This window comes from Macrotis lagotis, chromosome X (genome assembly GCF_037893015.1).
Source record: "Macrotis lagotis isolate mMagLag1 chromosome X, bilby.v1.9.chrom.fasta, whole genome shotgun sequence".
NCBI lineage: Eukaryota > Metazoa > Chordata > Mammalia > Peramelemorphia > Peramelidae > Macrotis > Macrotis lagotis.
The window spans coordinates 699,758,304-699,774,130 of record NC_133666.1 but is presented as its reverse complement, the minus strand read 5'-3'; the positions used below and the strand labels follow the sequence as shown (position 1 = coordinate 699,774,130).

The window sequence follows — 15,827 nt, the reverse complement described above, 5'->3', positions numbered from 1 at the left end:
CGACAGGAGAATGATGAAGCAACAGATACCCTGGGAGCTGTAGTCATAACCCTGCACACAGGTGACCCAGGTTTCCCCTACTAAGAGCAGCAGTGAAGTTCAGCAGCGCCTTGGGTGTCTGAGCAACCCTTTTAAGGATCACATTGCTCACCTTCTGGAAGGTGCTAGAAAAAGTGCCCTAAAATTGTCAGCTAACCCAACCCTGGCTTGATTACTGAGGAAAGTACAGTGTGGTTAAGACACAAAAAAATCTACCAAAGCTTCTTCAAAGAGGATTGCACTCATCATCCGTGCACTCAGACAACATAACAAATGGCTCTAGTTGTGAGAGAACTCAGCAAGTAAAATATCCAATAGCAGCCTTGAGTGAAACAAGGCTGTCAAATGAAGGCCAGCTGACTGAAGTTGGGGCTGGAGACTTGTCTTTCTGAAGTGACTGCAATGAAGGGGAGTGCCATGAAGATGGGATAGATTTTGCAATCAAAACTAATCTAATCCAGGGCAATTAGGTGGCACAGTGGATAAAGCACCCTGGAGTCAGGAGGACCTGAGTTGAAATCCAGTCTCCAGAACTTAATACATACTTAGCTGTGTGAACTTGGACAAGTCCCTTAACTTCATGGCCTTGCAAGAATCCAACCCCCCCCCCCAAAAAAAATATCCCTAATCTAGTCAACAAGCTTGAGTGCTTCCCAAAAGGAGTGAGTGACAGGCCCAAGACAATGAGATTGCATTTCCTAGGAAAGCGCCATCATCAGAGTTTATGCTCCCACCATGACAAACCCTGATGAAGTCTTGGAAAACTATTAGGAAAACCTGGAAACTCTCATCCTCAAAGTGCCAAAAGAGGACAAGCCTGTAATTCAGGGTTGATGTAACAAGAGTAGGCTCAGCCTATCAGACAGAGCAGGGAATCTTTGGGAGGAATGGAGTTGGAAATAGCAATAGCAACAGTCTTTTACCACTGAAGACTTCATGACCTTAGGACCAAGTTCTTCCATTTATCTAAACTTCAGGAAGGTGATGCCACAATTTACAAGTGAATCAGATTTGAGTGAGGTGGGGCTGTGATAAATCCCCATCTTCACTCTCTCCACCTGGGTCCAGAGGCCAGCTATGGATCAACTGGAACTGGCCCCAGGTGCAAGCCTTTGTAAGCTAATGTCTTTCCCAGTCTCAGTTTGATTGAGACAAAGCCCATTCAGTGATAAAGGACAGGTTAAGACCTGAGGCTTAAAAAGAATGATCTTTTTTTTACTTAATCAAAAAACAAAACAAAAAAAAAAAAAAAAAACAGCTGGGACTAGAAAAGCCTCAGGGTTTCTGGCCAAACCGAAACAGCTGCTATTTACACTCCCTTTGAATAATCAGGGTCCAAACCCTGACCAAGTGAGGCTTGGGCTGGGACCTATTGTTAGTCAATCAATGTGAACCACAGTCATTTGGGTTTAAGGCATGAGCCTTAAGAAAAAAAAAAATCCAGTCCACAAGCCCCAAGATATTTTGCAAAGTTTCAGGAATCAAAATTTATATTCCTTTGGGGAGGGCACCTGCAGGTAAAAGTAGGATTCCCTATGTGGACAGAGGGAGGAGAGAGGGAGAGAAGGGGGGGGGAGGGAGCAAAGAAGGTAGGAGGGAGGGATCCCTGTGAAATATGATTGTAAAGGAAAATTATTGTGTATAAGAAATGATGAGCAGGATGATTTCAGAAAAACCTGGAAGGACTTAACATGAACTGATGCAAAGTGAAATGAGCAAAACCAGGAGAATATTAGACCCGTAAAAGCAATATTGTATGATAAAGAACTGTGAATGACTTAAATATTCTCAGCAATACAATGATCCAAGACAAGCCCAAAGGACCAAGGTCAAAACTGTCTATCCTCCTACAGAGAAAGAACTAAAATCATCTGACCACATTTTGAAGCATACTCTTTCCCACTTTCTTTTGTTCCTTTTTTGAGATGACAAATATGGAAATATTTTGACACGCTCACAAAGTATCTATAGCCTATATCAGATGGCTTACCATCTTAAGGGAAAGGGAGGAGAAAAAGAGATAGAATTTGGAACTCAAAACAAAAGTCAAAAATTGTTTTAATATTTAACTGGGAGAAAAATATATTATTAAGCCATGATGATGTTGATGTTTGTCCTTCATTCTTGAAGGTGATGCCATGGCAAGCACAGGGATTGAATTTGAGTGAGGAGGAGCTGTGCTAAATCCCCAGCCTCACTTTCTCCTCCAGAGCCATCTGGCTCCAGTGGCTATATATGGATCAGGATGACTGGAGATGGCCTTGGGTTCCAGGCAATCAGGGTGCAGTGACTTCTCCAAGGTCAAGGGTCTAAGGCTGGATTCAAACTCCTGTCCTTCTGAATCCAAGACCAGTGCTCTATCCACTGGGTGACCTAACTGATCTATTATTAAATCATTAATTTTTTTCTACGATTAAACTACATAATTCAACAGGTTAATTTAAAAAAAAAAGATGGATCGTAGGAACAGATATACATTGTTGGATGTGGGACTTCAGGGGCCATGTTATTCAGCCTAGACCTGCAAAAGGAATCTGACTACAACATACTCAACAATCTTTTTTTTTATCAATTGTATTTTTATTTTATTGTATTTGTTTTCTGATTATATACAATAGGTAGTTTCTACCTATCATTTTTATAAGATTTTGAATTTTATACTTTTTCCCTAACTCCCTTCCCTCCCTCTGCCCTCCCAGAAGGCAATCTGATCACCTTTACATTGTTTCTAAGCTATGTGTGGATCAAAATTGAATGTATTGAGAGAAAAAAACATATCCTTGAGGAAAAAATAAAATATTAGAAATAGCAAAATTAAGTAATACTTAAAACAACTTTAAAAAAATTCAACACTGTCTTTTGCCTTTTTTGGAATCCCCATCAATTATCACAGAGCCTTGCACATTGTAGGCTCTTAAGAAATGCTATGGGACAGCTAGGTGATGCAGTGGATAGAGCACCAGCCTTGGAGTTAGGAGGAACTGAGTTCAAATGTGCTTCAGACACTTAATAATTGCTTAGCTGTGTGACCTTGGGCAAGTCACTTAACCCCATTACCTTGCCAACCCCCCCCTCCCAAAAAAGAAATGCTCAGTGATGAGGAGGAGGAAGATAAGGAGGAAGAAGAGAAGGAGGAGGAGGAGGATGGAGAATGACTGGGTTTCAAGGGTTTCAAGTAGCACAGTCCCACAAAGAACCTTCCCAATGGTGTAAATAGTGCCTTCTTACATCCCTTCTCCCATGGTCCCTGCACAGTTTCTCCCTAGGCAGTCTCTATAGAGATAGGAAAGAGCCCTGGGTAGGAGACCCTGCAGTGGTCCTGGAGGGCAAGACTCCAATTTGGACTTTTTTTGTATTCCCTAACCCTTGGGATACAAAAGCTTTCTTGGAAGTATTTGTTGTTCTTGATGAGGAGGAGGAGGAGGAAGAGGAGGATACCTCCCTGGGCCCCAGTTTCCTCTGCTGGGGATCATTTGAGCATCTTCTTAGGGCAGAATCTATCCCCCACACCTGCACCAGCTCCTCCAGAGCCATCAGGTCCACCAAGGAGATCTGGTCCTAGTAAGGAAAGGAATTTCTGCTCCAAATGTTGCAGGGACTGGTTCATGAAGGTGATGTTTCTGTCCACTTTCTACTTGGGGATGTGGATATCAATGGGAGGATCCAGCACCTGGCAGGTGGGGGAGGGGGGCAGGGACCAGTCTCAACTCCACACAAAAGGTCACTTCCCCAAGTCCAGCTGGGCCCATTTCCTCATCTGAAAACTTTAGGGCCTACAATAGAGGCATCAAGGCCAGGGCAGGGTGGGAGGACTCCCTTGCCCATCACCCTCAGCACAGACCCAGGGTCTTATCAAATACATAACATCATGCCCAAAGTGCCTTGACTGGAGACAGAATGCCAGGACAGATATTCTCCCATCCATGCCTAGGGTCTGCAGGTCTGAAGGATCCTAGTGAGCTTGTATTTCTGACTCAGGTAGAGCAGGATGGCCACACTGAGCAGAGAGAAAGAACAGCCTTGGGTCAGGGCCTCCCACTGACCCCTTCCCAGTATTCTCTCCCTGGTGTCTTATGGGGCACACTTAGGCTTAGCAGCTTCATTTCTACTCCTTTGAAAGATTCAAGGATTTTCTTTGACTGGTTCATCTGCCTTTGCCAAGTTCTTCCTACCCAACTGTGGCTCTGTTTGTGTGTTTCTGGGTCTGTGTGTTTGTGTCTGTGGGAGGGTGTGTGTGTGTGATGGGGGGGTTGTACTCACAGGGATTTCTGTGTCTCTGTGTGGGAGGGGTGGGTTTGTTAAGCAGTGAAGGTGAAGATCACAAGATTATATCATCTCCTCCAAGACCAGCACCCTGGCCCTTGACTTCAATGCTTGTCAGATCCAAGAAGGCCTTTGGGATAAGCCAAAGGCTTGAATTACAACAAGAAGAAAAAGAGAACAAACTTGATTGACTTCTCCTTGTAATTTGGGGACTGAAGAATCTGGGGGTGTTTGGGTTCCACAAGAATGTGAAGGGAAAATTGTTTGTAAAGTCAATTAAGACTGGGGTCTGCCTGTATTGTTGCCTATGGGCAGGTACCAGAGGTCAAGGTTTAGCCTCCATCTGATCAAAACTGCTGAGATTGACACAGGGCAAGACACTTGGGTGTAGATGATATTATGGAGGTGAATTGGTTCACCAATGGTTGAAATAGTGGAGAGAAGACAGCAGAGGCAATGCAGTAAACATGGGCTGGTGAAGACCCAAGGAAGTAGAAGTCATGGTAGAAAAAAAAAGGAAAATGTTATGGAATGTGAGGTAGAAGTAAGGTGGAACTGCAGAAGCTTCTTTTCCAATCCAGGAATTTCAGAGCTCATGAACATGGAAGTAAAACACTGTGAGGTTAGTGATCTGAATATTTCTGAGTGTAGTTGAGGTAGAGAAGTGGTGTGGGTCATGGGAAATGGGTAGATTGAGGATCTGGGAAGGCTGGATGTGTGGAGGTGTATAAATAAGTGCATTAAAGTGTCCTGGCATGAGAGCATAAGTTGGGATAGAAAGAAAGCCCTCAAGGACCTGCTGTTTTACTGGAAGATGCATTGTGGATGCAGGGAAGACAGTAAATTCAAGGTGAGTTGAGGAAGGGCAGAGTCCTCGCTCCTGGGGATGCAAAAAGAGGTACCTGAGCTCAGACTTGGTGGAGATGAAGAGGGAGAAGATTCTGGGCATGGGAGAAACTGTGTGTTTAGGTGGAGAGTGGAAAGGGATGCGAAGCTCAGAGACAAGTTCAAAGCTTAGTTTGCCTGGGATGCAGGTTATATGAAAGGAAGAAGAGTGAAATCAGACTGTGAGGACCAGGATAGAAGATACTCAAATCCCAGCCCAGGGAGTTTAATTACATAATATTCTCTGGGCAAGGCAATAGGGACCTTTGAAGGCTGTTGGACAAGAGAGTGTCTTGGGTAGGATTAGCCTGCAGTTTAGGAGGATGATTTTGGGAGCTGCTGGGCAGATGGATTAGAAGGTGATGCATTGGGCATTTCCCACGTGAGAGAAAATGAGTCTCTAATGGATGGTGAACACTGAAAAATACACAAGGAAATGAATGCTGCATTCTGGGGAAGATGAGACAAACTAGACTTGGCCTCCTTTGATTGGCTATGAAGGGTTATGGAGAAAGTGATATCAATGATGGCTCTGAGCTTGCAAATCTAACTTATTGGAAGGAAGGTGGAATAGAGTTGGAATGGAGGGAAAAGAGTTAGTGGGCAGATGATGCCAGTTTGGGAAATACTGAGTTTGAGATGCTTTCCTGTAGCCTATCTCTTGTGGTTTTGATGTCTTTGAGGGGAGACCCAAGCTGGCAGCCTGGCATAAATGGGTGGAAGCTACCTTGGGGTAGAAGTTATGCCAAGAGACCTGGGAAGCCATTCATAAATTCTGCACAGATCCCAAACTCTCTAAGGACATTCCTCTGCCATGCAAGAGAGGATGAAATTACGTATGTCAAAGATCCCCTAATACAAGGTGAGATGGAGGGCTGTGGGATGAGGGAACTAGAGCTAAATGAGGGGGAGGCACAATGAATGTGAGAAGTGAATGAGGAGGAGTTTCTAGCACCTTGCCTCTGTTCCCCAGAAATGTCATCAGTATCTGCAGGGACAGCCTCCAAGTCTGAAACCCAAAACACCCACATTCTCCACCTGCTTCTCAGTTCAGGGTCTAAGGTTGGGTTCCCTTCCCCTCCTGTCCCATTCTTCTATCCCTTGAGAACCAGCCAGCTCTTCTGCAGTCCCCAGGTATGCCTATCCTGTGGGACCAGGGAACCCTCAAGAAAAGGTTCTGATGTTCCTTCATTAGGCAGCCTGAACCCTTCCCAGAAGCTGATGGATAGAGGGAAGGACTGGGGCCCAGCTCCTCCCCAGTCAGGGAGGAGTAAAGTGACTAAGGTCTTGATCAGCAGGATCTGTTTCTGTTTTAGAATTTCTCCCCAGGTCAGAATCCTCCAATGCAGGACCCCAGTGATAGCATATAGTGCAGGCAGATGCACCCATGGATACCACCTCTTTCTGTAGAAAGTGATGACCAGCACCCACACCTCCATGCATGCATCTGTGCTCATGAGAACAAATATAGATGGTGCAAATAACTCTTCCACCTATACTTACTGCCTAGTTCATCTCCACACATAGGGAAGGATCAGTGAACCAACCATCAACCCTTGAGGGAAAAGATCTCAGAAGACTGCAATCTTCAGTCTTAGTCTGGGAATTTAAAGGTTTTTGCACCAACAAATATAATTTTTTTTAAAAATAATCCAACACTAAAACTGAAGGGATCTCCTTGTCTTGATGGCGATGCAGAGAGAAAAGGTCCTAGGAATTCAGAGCTTCAAAGGGCTCAGAATGGAGGAGAGAGACATTCCTGGAAGAGTGGGGAGAGAGCTGGTTTGGAACCCACCTGGAAGCCTCTTTCTGCCATCTCACAGGGATGTTTGTCTAGTTGCTGGATGGCTAGTCACAGGGAACTCATTTTCTGGACACAGTCTCTCCAAAGTTTCAGATAGCTCTAAGAGTCAGACGATTTTTCATTTTATTCATCAAACTACCTCTCTACAATGTCCCCTCATTGCTCCTCTCTCTGACCTGTGAGCCCAAGGAAATAATGTTTAATTGCTCTTCCACATGGCAGACTCACAAATATTTGAAGACAGATTATCAGGATCCACTATGAAGTGGAAATGCCACACTCCCACTCCATTTTAACCTGGCCAAGGGCGCTATTCTGATCTTTCCTCAGGCATTTCCAAACATGGCTGATTGTACTCTGGCCATCTTCCTTCTCCTCATCCTCATCTTCACTCCCAATCCTGGATCCTCCCTCTGGAACAGCAAGGGCAGAGGACAGTTGATATGATATTTGCAGCCCAACAACTCCAGGCAAAATGCCAGGAACAGAATAGAGGTCTGAATATAATATTTGAATGTTTGACCAAGGCATTTGATATCATCAGTCATGAGGGTTTATGGAGAATTATGCCAAAATTTGGTTGTTCATTTCACCAAAGACATGAAACAAAATGTGTCTTTGCTCCCATACTTTTTAGTATGATGTTTTCAGCCAAGTTATCAAAGTCCTTCACTGAGAAAAAACATGGCCCGAAGGTCAGCTACCACACCACACTGATGGCCAATTCTTTAACTTGAAAAAGCTACAATGCCAAGACCAAAGTAGAGGGAATGTTGATGCAATTCTGCTCATTTTGCTCTGACAAAGACACCCAGAATACACAGATGTTCTATCCACCAACACCGCACCATCCATTTGTGGAACCATTGATTATGGCAAATGGAGAAGTTTTGAGTCCTGTGGACAAGTTCACTTCCCTTGGCAGTGTCCTTTCCAAGGAGGTTCACATTGACAATGAAGTTGATACACACATTGCCAGAGTTCGTTCAGTATTTGGGAGGCTTGGAAAGAAAGTGTGGGAGAAAAGAGGCATTAGACTGACTACCAAACTGAAGGTCCACAGAGCTGTTGTCTTGACCTTAATGCTCTATGCCTGTGAAACCTAGACAGTCTACCAGGGCCATGTCAGGAAACTGAATCACTTCCACTGAAATGGTCCTAAGAAGATTCTGAAGATCACCTGGCAGACACTGAGGTCGTTTCTGGAGTTAAACTGCCAGCATTATTACAGAGAGTGAAACTATGGGGGCTGGGCATGTTGTTTGAATGCCAGGTGAACACTTGCCAAAAGAAATAAACTATTTTATGGAGAACCCAAACCCCCTGAAGGTCTCATTGAAGAACTTTAGAGTTGATTGTACAGCATGGGAGACCAAGACAGCCCAGCATGGCTGCCCTCAGCAGTGAGGGGGCTGTACTCTATGAGGATGGCAGAATGGTAGAGATGGCAAAGGTAACATGACACTTGTAAGTTTAAAGCATGCACCCTAGGTGGTCCCATGGACTATTTGTGCCCAACCTGTGGCAGTGCATTGCAAGTTAGTATTGGTCTGATCACCCACAGTCAGACACACTGTCATTTGTCTCAAACATAGTGTTGTCATTTTGGTCTTCTTAGATAATGATGGGCAAGAACCAGCCAGCCAGTAAGGTCTTAGTTTCCTCTTCTTCCCCTCATGGTCTCCCCCACTCATTTAGCCAGATTGGAGAGTTTGGGTTTTCCCACTTAATCGGATTATTTTGAGATTGATTGTTTTCCAAAGCAGAACTCCTTGGCCAACAAAGACAAGTTGTTAATGGGGTCCTGGGAGTCAGAGCTACCAAAAATGAAAAAAAAGGTTAAGTGTCCCTTACACCGATGGGAGGGTCTGCTATCTATTGCTTAGGAAGGCTAGGTTAGGCAGGGAAGGAAAAGGGCAAGAAAAGGAGGAAGAGACAGTGAAGGACAATATCAATGTTTGTGAAATTCCTGTATAGAAAGGGGTCCCTGACATCCTTCTGGGCCCTGAGAAATTCCTTGGAAATATAACTTTGGCTAGAAGCCTTTGGGTCTTAAAACAGTCTGATAGGACCCAAAAGGTCATGGATAAAATTGTCTAAAGATTTACAAAGCACCCTTGTTAGCCTAATTATCTTGCTGTATCTGTAAGATTCCTGCTTCCTCCCAGGACTGCCTCTCCCTTCCCCAGATGTGGCTGGAACCATAAGATAGTAAGTTCCTGACTCCCTCCATCTCAGAAAATATGTTCAGTCATTAGACAAAGACCCCGACCCCTTCTCACCCCTATCTATACTGAGCCATATGTTTACATGTTTGAACAAGATAATAAATCTAACTGCTGACTTTGCTTCTGTATTTTGCTTGCTCTCAGTACCTCCCCCTCAAAACACTATAAAAACCCTATCCCCTGAACACTCAGGTACTGTCTGATTTGGGTACTCAATCCCTAGACAGTCCCTAGGAATAAAGATCTCCAACCTTATCAAATTCTGGTCTCTGTCTCACTCTTTGGGTACAACATTTGGAGACCCTAGCGAGATCTTGGTGTTTTGTGTCACCAAAGGAGACCAAGGGAGCCTCGAGTTTAGGTTCGAACAGACTGTCTCTCCCTTTCCTAGGGGAGCTGGCCCCTGATGATGTTCCAGGGCCCCAGGACTAGGTAGACATAGTCTTAGTATGGACCTCTCCTCAACTGCCGTCCCTCATTCTGCCTAAGTAGAGAACCTGTTACACCTCCGGAGGTAAGCTTGCTCTGGTTCTGGGTCTAGACATTTGGTTGCAGGGGAATTCCATATCAGATGTGATGTCCAGGTCCCCTCTTTTGGGTGCTCCTTGAAATACCGGGGACACATTTGGTGGGCCTTTGGGAAGGAGAGATGGTCGGACACAACACTGAAATCTCCCTTCACAGCATTCCTGAGACGTCAGGAATTTGCCATTGGCCTGTGTTTGTGGATATGTGTTGAGACTGTCAGTTTGGAAAATTCTGTCGTGTTTGTGTGATCTGTACTTGTGCCTCATATGTCTTTATGTGTTTAGATTGTCTATTTACATGTGTGTTCAGGTTCTTCTATTGATTTGTTAGATGGGGAGAAAAGTTCCCCTAAAATTGTCCTTGGGTTGCCTCATTTAAATTGCTGCTCTTTATTATTTTGGGCACCTAGATTTTTAGGCATCTAATGCCCTCACTGGCTCTCCCCTTGAGCCTGCTTTCTGCCTGTGTTACAGTGGGTAATTTAATACCTCCCTCCTCACCCCTGTGTTGTCTCTTGAGCACTTCCAAGAGGGATTTTTAAATTTTTATTTTAAAAAGGAATGGATTTTGGTATTAAATTGACTGAGGCCAAACTACTCACCCTGTTATTTTACTATTATGAGAAGCCCTCCCCCCCATTCCTTGTTTATGTTCCCTTCTCTTTCCTGTTCTCCTTGATTCTGTGCTGCCAGAGTGTTTCCCCCTCCCTCTCCCTTACAGGAGAGAGAGCTACTTCAGGAAGAAATAGTAAAGTAAGTGTTAAAAAGGACCTTATTTTGAAGTTAAAGAAATAGCAAATATTACCAAATATGTTAAACAAAGAAATTATAGAAAGAAATACTATTTTAATTTGAAAATAGGGAAAATAAATTTAAGAAGGACAAGAGAGTCAGGTTAATCCTAAAGTATATAATGTGGTCACCAAGATATAACTGTATATGATATGGCATCATTAGAGCTTCAGGAGTTTATCAATATAGATTCAGATATTGTTAGTTATTACAGAAAATTATGGGACATGTAAAGATTGAAGAATAGAAGACCAAGCCCCCCCCCCCCCCCAGTAAGAATCTAGGATGGTCTCTATAAAAGTTATTCAGTTTACTCTATTTGAAGAAGGGGGACAGGGAATATTCTAATTAGGTAAGGGATTTTTGAATGACTTTGCCTTCTCCAGGATTTTTGCAGTTATAATCAAGAAATGTTAAATATTAAAACCTTAGAATGGAAAATGTATTGTGAAAAGTGGAATCATATCTGTGGTTTATAGAGCTGCATAAGCTTTGTGACTCTAGTTCAGAATAGTATGAATTAAAGTCAAGAAGAGCTAATGAGGGGGGGCAGCTAGGTGGTGTAGTAGTTAAAGCACTGGCCTTGGAGTCAGGAGTACCTGGATTCAAATCCGGTCTCAGACATTTAATAATTACCTAGCTGTGTGGCCTTGGGCAAGCCACTTAACCCCATTTGCCTTGCAAAAACCTAAAAAAAAGAAGAGCTAATGAAAAGGAATAGTGGAAAATGTGAGTTTTATAGTTTGAGTAAGAGATTCTGAAAGTACTGGAAAGAAAATCCAGACTTAGAGACAATTGGGGTTTCTTTTGAACCATTTGTTAAGTATGGAAATTGGTAAAAGTATGTAGACAGAAGGTTTGAGCAGGGTTGACTTTGTACACCAAAGATGGATTTTGGGAACTTTGGGAAATGGTTTACAAATCATTATAAGAAAAGAAGAAAGTATAGAACTGTAAGTCTATAGGGAGATATGTGTTTATATGAGGTTGGGGTGATTTAAAATTGCATTAAATTAGTACTTTTTGCAACGTTTGGCAATGAATTGATTAGAAAAATAATAAACCCCATAAAGTGAAAAGTTTGATATGAAAGCAATTGCTAGGTAAATGTTAATCTCATTATGTTATTATCGATCCTGTAATGTGATAATCTAAAGAGACATGTAAATTGAATTAAGGGGTTTGTAAAAAATATGCTTGAGTTTGGATTCTGATGTTTTATGGCCCCTCCAGAGTCATAGGAGTCAGGACAGACTTGTGAATTAGCTTTAGAATAACTAAACAAGAGGAAGTTAATATTTTACCCTGATTGGAATGTGGATCGTGTATTTGGGAAGAATCTGGAGCGAGTGAGTAATGATAAACAGTAAAGGTAAAGAATTAGTCCATATCACTTTGATGTCTCAAATTGTAGGGAATCTCCAATTCCCAAGAACATGGAATGTTCTAATATTAAGAAATATTATCAGTGAGGATAGAAAGTCCTTATAAGTGAGAGCATTGAGAAGTTAGAATAGCACTGATGAAGATGAGAAGTATTTGCAAACTTTTTAGGCTTTGAAAAGAAAATGATTTAAGGCTAATTTGAATATGACTTTTGGAATTTAAGAGAAGTATAAAGAAAATCTTGTCATAAGAAGGGATTTTTTAGCAACAACTGGTCTTAAGAATTCTTTGGATTTTAAAGTTTTAGGGAGTAAAGAAAACATATGTGTAATTGAAATATGCTGTGTATAATTAGTAAGCTTTGTATAAGAACAATTTAAGCTATACTTTTTGAGATTTTAAAATTGTTTTGTAATAACAAATGAATTGAAGTTTCACCTATCACATTTGTAAAGATTTTGTTAGGAAAAAACAACTAGAGAATACCTTGTCAATGGGTTAAAGTTCTGAAGGTCCTTTCAACCCAGAAAATTTGTGAAAGGCTTTGTTTTTTACCTCATGTTTATGAAAGGAAATATTGATATGTGAGATCAGTGTAGTTTATTATCTGTTAAAAAGAGGAAATTATACATATAACTGTAACACTGTCATAGGTAATAATTGTACATTGGCTTTTTGAAATTATTGTTTAAAACTAACATTGATAAAGGATCTTATTTTCTTTGAAAATGGAAGTGTATATGAAAGAAGAGATAAAATAAATTTTAAAGCAAAAATTCAGAAGAAGTTTGCAAGTAAAAGATACTTAATTATAAGGTTAACTTTAAGAGAAACTTCTTTTAGGTTGCTTTAAGAGAATGAGATGTCAGCATGTTATGTTTCATTCAGGTTAAGAATTTCATGTTTACATTACATCTTAATGTAAAGGGTTAAAGTTAAGAATGCTGGCCATGAAGTTCTCTTGAGAAAACATGAGACCCAGATGTTCTCACAAGGTCAGAACGCTTTGATAACAGCAAATATCTGAGTGTGCTCTGTACTCAGGGAGGAGCTCTGGTCTTTCTTTACTTAACCATTATCTAACCCCTTTGAAGTTGATAGAAAAGAGAACATCTAGTGTGAAAGAGGAAGCCTGGGAACGATCTTTGAGTTATACTGTTTTGCATACCTAAAAGAGGCTGAAGGAGTGGTCTTACATGTATAAAAAAGGTCTGTCTGCTTGCAAAAGCAGAGATGTAGTGGCCTGTTAATAAAAGCTGTTACTCGGTCTCTCCTGGTTTGAACTCTCGCTATTGAACACACTGGTCATATCTGGTGGCGCCCCGAAGACCTTGGAAAGGTATGACCTGGCTGCCCAAAAGGAAAAGTCAAAGGCCTTTTCATCTTAACTGCCAGATACCCTTTTCAATGATACTGAATAAATGTGAGGGGCTTTGGGAAATGATTAGGAAATTAAAAATTATGTAACCCTAATTAGATGACTTATCAATAAGTAAGATTGAAAGGTGTTTTCAAGCATGTGATCTGCTTTTGAAAATATAAATTATTTTACTGTAATGATGTCAAAGCTGGAATTAATGATTGTTAATGAAGGAAATTATCAAAGCATGACCCTCTGGGTTCCCTGAAAATTTTGAATGATGTGTTGGAGCTTACTCTAGATCTGTAGGTCCAGGTATAAAATGTAATAATGGAAAGATTATTTTGTGAAATCTAGTTCTTAATGTGTTACACTTATGACTGTTTTGTTAAATTTAGAGCCCTCAGCCCCTGAATTTCCAAACCCCGTTCCCCCCACTCATCACCAGGTCCCGTCTGTTCCCCCTTGGAAGATTCCTTCACTAGATCAAAAGTGAGGAATACAAGAGCAGGGAAGATAATGAACATTCCTAGACTTGTCTCCCCTTCCCGCTGAACCAGCCTACTCCCCACCTCAGAAGGTTCCTTTGCTGAATAAAAAGAGGAGAAGAGGGTAGCAGGAGGATGGTGGGGAATTGGCAGAAAAAGTCTTATCTCAAAAACAATAGAGAGACAGGAGAACTCAAGTGGTTGAGCCTTAAAGGGAAAGACCCCTCCACAGGTGGGATGTGTGATTGGGAAAGAAAAAAAAATCTAAGATCCAGGGGTTAAGAGAATCCTTTATTGAAAGGAAATCACGGTTAATGCATATCTGCTGGCCATGTGGCCTGAGTGATGACTCTCATTGTTTTTCAAGTTTCTGAACTAGAGTTTTGGGAAGCATGTTGAGGGTTTTAAAAGAGGGATACTAGTGTTGTAACATTCTGACAAAATATGTACAGAATGGGAGGAATTAAATAACCTAGATTGTTAAATTAGTTTGGGATTAAACTATTTTAACACTATTGTAACTTTTACAAGGAGTTATGTGGTTTGGAATTTTAAACTATTGTAACACCTTGGGTTAAAGAAAAGTGGTCTTGGATTACTAAGAAGAGAAATACCTAGGTTATCAGGCATGTTTACTGATGTCTTTTGTGGAAAAGCTTTAATTGATTTTAATGTTAAGTTTCATAATGCTAACAATTGTATTTGTATTTTGGAAAGAGCTTTGGGAATGTGAGTGCTGGATTCTCTGTCTAAGGTACTCTAAAGTTTTTATCAAACTAAGCTGTTGGGAAGTTAGTTGAGTTGTAATTACATTGGGGTTTTAAATGTGCCATATGTATGAGACTGGATTCTGAGAATTTGGGTAAAGAACATGGAATATTCATTTTGCATTTGTTCTAAGGGAAATGAGATATTTAAATAAGAATATTAAGGTTTAATGTATATTAACAATGCATGTTTAAAGAAGTCAAGAATGTGGACTTCTCTCCTGGTAACTGCAGGCAGCTGATGGGGGGCTCTGAACAAATTGCAATTGTGGGCCCTATTGTAAGGTAACTTATTGATGAATAAGATGCTTTTATCAGTTATGTGATGTTCTTTTGTAACTGCAAAGAGATAATATTTGCAAAATTTAGCTATCTATTGTGAATATGTTTTTTAAATATTGTATTGTTAAAACCTGGGATTAATGTGATTGCTTTGAAGAGCAATAAGGAAAATATGAAAAAGTATGACCCTTTCTGGGATAGATCTGTGGGTTCATAAATAATGTAATAATGGAGGGATTGCTTTGTACAATCTAGTAATTTGTGTGTTACTCTATTACTTTTATTTCTGTTCTGTTATATTGAAATTAATAACGCATGTTGGAAATTTAAAACTACCTAAGATGTTTCAATGGTTTTAAAGAATTCTGAAAAGTAATTTATATGTTAAGGGGCAGCTAGGTAGTGCAGAGGATAGAGCACTAGGCCCAGGAGTGAGCAGACCTGAGTTCAAGTCAGGCTTCGCTTATTGATTGTCTGGCTGTATGACCTTGGGTAAGTCACTTAACCCCAATTGCCTTGCCAAATCAAAAATAACTATTTGTATGCTGAGGATGGCTAGTAGATAAACAAATTTATATATTGTTTGCTTTGAAGCAAAAGCATGTAATATGAGAAAGATAAATAAGATAATTCAAGATTTTTCTATGCAATCTCCTGGACAAAGGCTGCATTTATTTGTTGTAAGATACAACGGACTAGAAGGAGGTTTCTCTAGCCAAGGGGAATCTGATATACAATCTTTATATACAGATAGAGTAGATATGATTTCAGACAAAGGGATGTCTCTAGTAAGAGGTAGGAGACAGGCCTGTAGGGCCAGTCATAGTTAGAATACCAGGTTTTAGGCAAAGACCCAGGAAGGATACTCAGAGCTTTAAGTAGGGGTTTCATTAATTGGGACTCCATTAAGATTATAATTGGAATTTAGTGAATTGTATTCACTGGAAGTTCTAACTAGGTAAACCAACCATTTTAGATCTCAGGACTTTTCATTGATTTTCTCTTA

At 41.0% G+C, this 15,827-nt stretch overlaps 1 pseudogene; it reads left to right on the top strand.

The window, feature by feature from the left end:
• The window catches only part of LOC141499640 (vomeronasal type-2 receptor 26-like), an 841,716-nt pseudogene that overhangs the window by 273,528 nt on the left and 552,361 nt on the right, over positions 1 to 15,827 (top strand).